This window comes from Dromiciops gliroides, chromosome 4 (assembly GCF_019393635.1).
Source record: "Dromiciops gliroides isolate mDroGli1 chromosome 4, mDroGli1.pri, whole genome shotgun sequence".
Taxonomy (NCBI): Eukaryota; Metazoa; Chordata; class Mammalia; order Microbiotheria; family Microbiotheriidae; genus Dromiciops; species Dromiciops gliroides.
The window spans coordinates 139,447,295-139,454,123 of NC_057864.1; the positions used below are offsets into that span (position 1 = coordinate 139,447,295).

The window sequence follows — 6,829 nt, forward strand, 5'->3', positions numbered from 1 at the left end:
CCCAAGGCCATGACATGGATCTGAGTATGGACAAAACAGCAGAGTCTTGATTCAGTGTTAGGAAAAAGAAGCCTGTAATCTACTTCTGGCCAATTTTTTAACCCCCTTACATTCTGTGGGATGAGTTCCAGAAGTACTTGCCACTTTTGCTCATTCATTAGCTCCCAAGGTCTGCTTCTGGTTTGCTGTGGCTGTGGCTGTGGCTATGCTGGTGTGGTCTGTGGTAGACTGAACTCCACTATCACCCAGGTGTGATAGAGCTTTCCTGTTCACTTTCTAAGTTGTCTTTGACTGAAAAATTATTTCACCCTGTCCTTTTGTGGGCTGTGCTACTCCTGGTATTGCCTCATAGCATTATTTGAAGGTATTTAGAAGGGTTGTGGGGAAAGCTCAGGTGAGTCATGTCCTTTCTTCAGTCATCTCAGCTCCCTAGAAGTCAACTTTAGCAAATTATTTCTGGCTAGGGCTTATTATCAACCTCAATTTCCTGGAGTCATAGATATTTAAAACTGGAATAGATATTCGCTATCTAGTGAAAGTCTTCTATTTTATAGATTCGGAATATGAGATCCTTTTAGGATATGACCCCCCAAATTTGGTTAATAATGACATAGAACTTTAAATTTTATAATTTACAATTATAAAGAGCAATTGTCCATATAGTTTTATAGACATTCTCCCACTTAGGTTTTTATTATAAATAATTTGGAACAGTCTTTCTTATGGTCGTTAATCATTTTACAAACAGTTTATTTACATCTTTTGAGCAGTGGTCTTTTAAATAGAAGGTGTACCAAAAATTTTAGTTCAATTTAAAGCTCTATTAATTTAAAATTTTAGTAACACCCGTCACACCTCTGTCTCTTGGAATTTCTTGTTCCCTTTAAGATTTTACTTCAGTACCACCTCAGCATCCTAATGTCACTCCTTGTGCTCCCACTTCTTAGTATTCCAGTATCCCAACATACTTTCTATTTGCTTTACATTTATTTTGTATGTATTTATAAATACTTTGTATTTAACTATATACATATTTCCTTCCCAATACAATGTAAGATCCTTGAGATTAGAGGCTATTCTAATTTGTTATTTTTTATTCCTGGTCCTTTAAACAATGCCTGGAATATGGTAGTAAATTAAATATTTCTTGAAATTAATAGAAGAATATACCTACTTTAACCTCAAAATTAGGGTCACAAAGAAGAAACAGCAGTTGTCCAAGAAATTATATTATTTATTTGGATTAAACTTCAATATGAGCCAAAGAGATGGAAAAAGTCAGATACATATAAATTATGTTGGAGGTTGAAGAAACATAAAAGTAACAGAGACACAGCTCTTTGTGTATCATGATTTGCAAAGTATTTTTAAAAATCAAATAAAGACATAAGCTCATGTGCTGTTTACAAATAAGTTCTTTGGCGATTGTAGTTGATTTCATCTAAGGAATATGGGATGAGCTTGAGGTCCTGACACTTGGTTATTAAAGAAATTCCTTAAGGAAGAATTCACAATATTATCTTACATCACCTTGCATTCTTTTTTAAATAACATTTTTTCCCCAATTGCATGTCAAGACAATGGTTTGCATTCATTTTTCCAAGATTTTGAGTTCCAAATTTTTCATCCCTCCCTCCTTTCCCCCTTCTTAAAATTGCTGACAATTTGATACAGTTTATCCACATACTAATATGTAAAACATTTCTACATTAGTCACAGTTGTGAAAGAAGAAATGGATCAAAAGGGAAAAAAAAACAGGAAAAAAGGAAGTGAGAAAGTATGCCTTGATCTCCATTCAGAGTCCATCAGTTTTTTTTGTGTGTGTGTGCATGTGTGAGACAATTGGGGTTAAGTGGCTTGCCCAGGGTCACACAGCTAGTAAGTGTCAAGTGTCTGAGGCCATATTTGAACTCAGGTCCTCCTGAGTCTGGGGCCGGTGCTCTATCCCCTGTGCCACCTAGCTGTCTCAGAGTCCATCAGTTCTTTATCTGGATGTGGATAGCATTTACCTTTCTGAGTCCTTTATACTTGTTTTGGATCATTGTGTTACTGCGAAAAGTTGAGTCATTCATAGTTCATCATTGCACAATGTTGTAGATATGATGTACAATATTTTCCTGATTCTTTTCATTTCACTTTGCTTCAGTTCATACAAGTCTTTGCAGATTTTTATGAAATATGCCTGTTCAATGGGGGTTAAGTGACTTGCCCAGGGTCACACAGCTAGTAAGTGTCAAGTGTCTGAGGCCAGACCTGAGCTCAAGTCCTCTTGAATCCAGGACCGGTGCTTTATCCACTGCACCACCTAGCTGCCCCCTTTAGTTCACTCTTCTAATAAGCCTGTTGATCTGATCTTTCCTGTTACCAGCATCTCCACCTTCCACAAAATGTGTAGTCTTATTCTTCATTCCACCCCAGGGAGAAGATAATTTGAAGTGCCACAAGAAGTTGTTGGAAGTTTTGAAGTGTTTGCCAACAGTATAGATCTCATGAATCAAGTCCTCCATGCAAATAATTCCATATTTACCTAGAGATTTTGAAATAAGGGCATTATCAGTCAGTTCATTTCTCTGTTTCTTGATCTTGCCATAGCCAGATTTGTAAATCAAGTCATTCACAGATTTCAGTTTTGGATAACCCTATGCAATAACAATTCTCAGTATGTTAGTTGAAGCCTTATTAAGCTTAACAAAGGTGCCATTGAAGATTTGTCAAAGATGGAGAAGCTGCAATACTTTTCAGACCTTTGGGCTAACACCATTGATACCTCTGATTCTGATCACAAAAGCTAACTTGGGTTCAGCAGGTACATAGTAGTTGGCAGTTTTGCACGCTATTCTAGCCAGCTAGATTTTACTTCTGTACATCTGTTTGTACTCCTTATGGTAAACTTGAGCTTTTACACAGATGACTTTTCTCCATATTCTACAGAGCTTTTTTATATCTACCTTATTCTTCAGGTGTTTGGCCTTCAGTATTGCAAAAGCCTTTCACTTTTTCAGAAGGGATTCTGGAGAGGATGACACCTTCATCTTTTCTTCTCTGTCTGCCATGATTCCAACTGGAAAAAAGAGCCATTATGTATTATTTGCACAATAGTATTTCATTGCCACAGATTTTTCAGCCATTAAGGACTACTATAAATATTTTTGTACATGTATGTCCCTTTCCCTTTTTTATGTTATGTGTGGAATACAGACCTAATAGTGGTATTGCTGGATGAAAAGGTATAAACAGTTTGGTTTTCCTTTGGCCTTAGGTCCAAGTTGCTCTCCATAAGGGTTGGATTGGTTTACAACCCCACCAATAGTGCAATAGTCTCCCAATTTTCCCATATCTTGTCTGTTTATCATTTTCCTTTTTTTTTTGGTCATATTAGCCAATCTGATAGGTGTGAAGTGGTACCTCAGGGTTGTTTTAATTTGTACTTCTCTTATCAAAAGTGATTTACAACATTTCTTCATATGCCTATAGCTTTGATTTCTTCATCTGAAAATTGCCTCTTCATATTCTTTGACCATTCATCAATTAAAGAATGACATATTCTTATAAATTTGACTTAGTTTTCTAAATATTTGAGAAATGAGGCCTTGATCAGAGACAATTATTTTACAGATTGTTTCCTAACTTTCTCCTTTCCTTCTAATCTTGGTTGCATTGCTTTTACTTGTGCAAAAGCTTTTTACTTTAACATATTCAAAATTATCAATTTTACATTTCATAATGCTCTCTATCTCTTGTCTTGGCATTAGCTCTTACCTTCTCCATAGTTCTGAAAGGTAGACATTTCCCTGCTCTTCTAATTTCCTTATGGTGTTACCCTTCATGTCCAAATCATGTACCCAGTTTGACCTCATCTTGGTATATGGTATGACATGTTTGTATACACTTAGTTTGTGCCCTATTGTTTTCCAGTTTTCCCAGCAGTTTTTGTCAAATAGTGAGTTCTTATCCCAAAGTCTTTGTGTTTATTAAATATTTGGTTACTATGATCATTTACTACTGTATATTGTGTAGCTAGTCTATTCCACTGATCCACCTCTTTGTTTCTTAGCCTATACCAGATAGTGTTGACGATTACTGCTTTATAATATAGTTTGAGATCTAGTATTGCTAGGCTACCTTTCTTTGTATTTTTAAAAAAATAATTCCTTTAATATTATTTTTTAATTATAAAAGTATTTTATTATTTTCCAGTTACATGTAGAGATAGTTTTCAAGATTTGTTTTTATAAGCTTTCTAGTTTCAAATTTTTCTCCCTCCCCTCTCTCTGCCCTCCCCAAGATAGCAAGTAATGTGATATAGGTTATATATGTACAATCACATTAAACAAATTTCTGCATTAGTCTTGCTGTTAAATAAGAATCAGAGCAAAAAGGAAAAACCTCAAAAAAGAAAAAAAAACCCAACACCCAATACAAAAGAAATAGTATGGTTCAACCTACATCCATATTCCACAGTTTTTTTTTTTTCTGTATTTGCATAGTATTTTCCATAGTGAGTCCTTTGTAACTATCTTGGACCATTGTATTACTGAGAAGAATTAAGTCTATCACAGTTAATCAACGCATAATGTTCCTTTAATATTCTTGAACTTTTGTTCTTCTAGATGGTTTTTGTTGTAATTTTTTTCTAGCTGTATAGAATATTTTTGGTAATTTGATTGCTATGGCACTGAATAAATAAATAAATGTTTTGGAAGAATTATCATTTTTATTATATAGGCTCAGCCTACCAATAAGCAAGTGACATTTTTCCAATTTTTTTTCCCCAAAGGAAGCCCCACAGGTATTATTCATCTCAGACTGTTGGTGGTGGTTGTGGAGGGGTATGACAAAGTGGGACCAACCTGGTTACTCTGGATACCTGAGCAAGGCAGTGGGTTCATGAAAGGGGCTAGGTTACCTGGGAGCCTGGGGATAGATCTGGCTCTGTGACATCCTAGCTATGTGACATTAGAGGAAGTCACTTCAACCCTCAGTTTCCCCATTTGTAAAAATCAGAGTACATGATCTTTCAAAAGGTCCTTTCCAGACCCACTATTTCAGGCCAAAAAATCCTTTCTACCTCTAACTCCTTTTGATTCCATTTCCATGCATCCAAATCCAGACTAGAGATGGGGTCCTCCAGAGGCCCATGGCTGGGAAATTAGGATGCCCTGAGTCTCAGAGTCCCATGCTTGGGAGAGGGGGTGGTCAATGGTCAACTGGGTAGATGTAGATCCAAAACATCACAGGCCTGGGTTCCTTTGTAGATTGTGGGGCTGCAGTTTCAGCCCACTGAGGTGGCTTGAGGACAAGTTGGACTGGCCAATCTTCCTGGGGGCGTAGAGTGGGGTGGTATAGCTTGTCACTGCTTCTTCTGCTTCTTTTGCAATTCATTTAGAATCCAGGTCCGATAGTGGCACAGGTTGGTGTAGACACCGGGATATCTGGCCAGGCCACAGTGTTCCATGTCCGGAGACACAATGCCTTGCAGGGCCCCATTGCACACCAAGGGGCCTCCAGAGTCACCCCGACAGGTGTCCTTTCTACCTTTCTCAGTCCCTGCACACATCATGCCTGGGGTGATTTCATATCGGCGGTAAGCTTTTTTGCATTTTGCCATGGACAGGATACTGACGTCCACACACTGGAAGTTGCTGGGCTACTTGACAATAGGACTGGAGATGGTACCCCAGTCGGACACTTAGCAGGTCGTCCCAGGACTGGCACAGTCTTCTGCAAGCTGAATGGGTCAGATTTGAGGGGTCAGATTCTCTGGCTTCTCAAGGTAGAGCAGCATGAGGTGATTGTTCAGATTTCTGAAGCTGTACTTGGGGTAGGTGACCCAGTGCTTCACCCTGATTGATTGCTGGAAGGGCTCCTCCTGATAGATATTGTGCTTCCCCCAAATCACTCAAAGGTTCCAGTGGTTACAATAAGCTGCTGTGAGGACCCACTGATTGGATAGCAGGACACCCCCACAGTGGAAATTCTGAGAGACAAACAGTGTGGTCTGCCAGGGCTGGGAGTGGGAAACACATGTTTGCCCACCAATGATCTTTTCCTCAGTCCTCTTGGGGATGTAGGCAGAGACCCACAGAAGAAGCAGCATTAAGACCAGGGGCAGCATATCTGAAGGGATCTCAGGGTGGGCTGGTGGAGGACAGAGGCAGAGATGGTTCTGGAACAGAAGCCACCATCTAGTTCCTGGAGGGAGACACAGGACAGAGAGCCAGGTCTCTGCTGGGTGGGGTGTCTGCAGAGAAGCATCAGTCCAGGAGGAGGTCCCTTTCTCTGGTCATTTTTCCAATTATTTAGATCTGAATTTATTTGTGACAAAAGTGTCTTGTAATTATGTTCATATACCTCCTGGGTTTGTCTTGGTAGGTAGACTACCAAGTATTTTATATTGCTTATATTTTAAATGAAATTTCTCTTTCTATTTCTTGCTGGTGGGCTTTGTTAGTCATATAAAGAAATATTAATGATTTATGTGGGTTTATCTTATATCCTGAAACTTTCCAAAACTTGGTAATTATTTCAAATACTTTTATTTGATTATCTAGGGTTCTCTAAGTATACCATCATATCATCTGTAAAGATTGATAATTTTGTTTCCACATCACCTTTTGCAATTCTTTTTTTTCCTTTTTCTTCTCTTATTGCCACAGCTAACATTTCTAGCACTATATTGTATAATAGTGGTGATAATGGGCAGGCATCCTTGCTTTACCCCTCATCTTGTTGGAAAGACGTACAGTTTATCCCCATTACAGATAATACTTCCTGATGGCTTCAGATAGATATTGCTTATCATTTTAATATACACTTATTTTAGTCCTA

The 6,829-nt window shown here is 38.2% G+C and overlaps 2 pseudogenes; both read right to left on the reverse strand.

Annotated features, from left to right (window-relative positions):
- Positions 1-2,319: 2,319 nt before the first annotated feature.
- On the reverse strand, positions 2,320-3,063 carry LOC122725421 (annotated as a pseudogene).
- Positions 3,064-5,351: 2,288 nt separating this feature from the next.
- LOC122754706 lies at positions 5,352-6,125 on the reverse strand (annotated as a pseudogene).
- Positions 6,126-6,829: the final 704 nt, after the last annotated feature.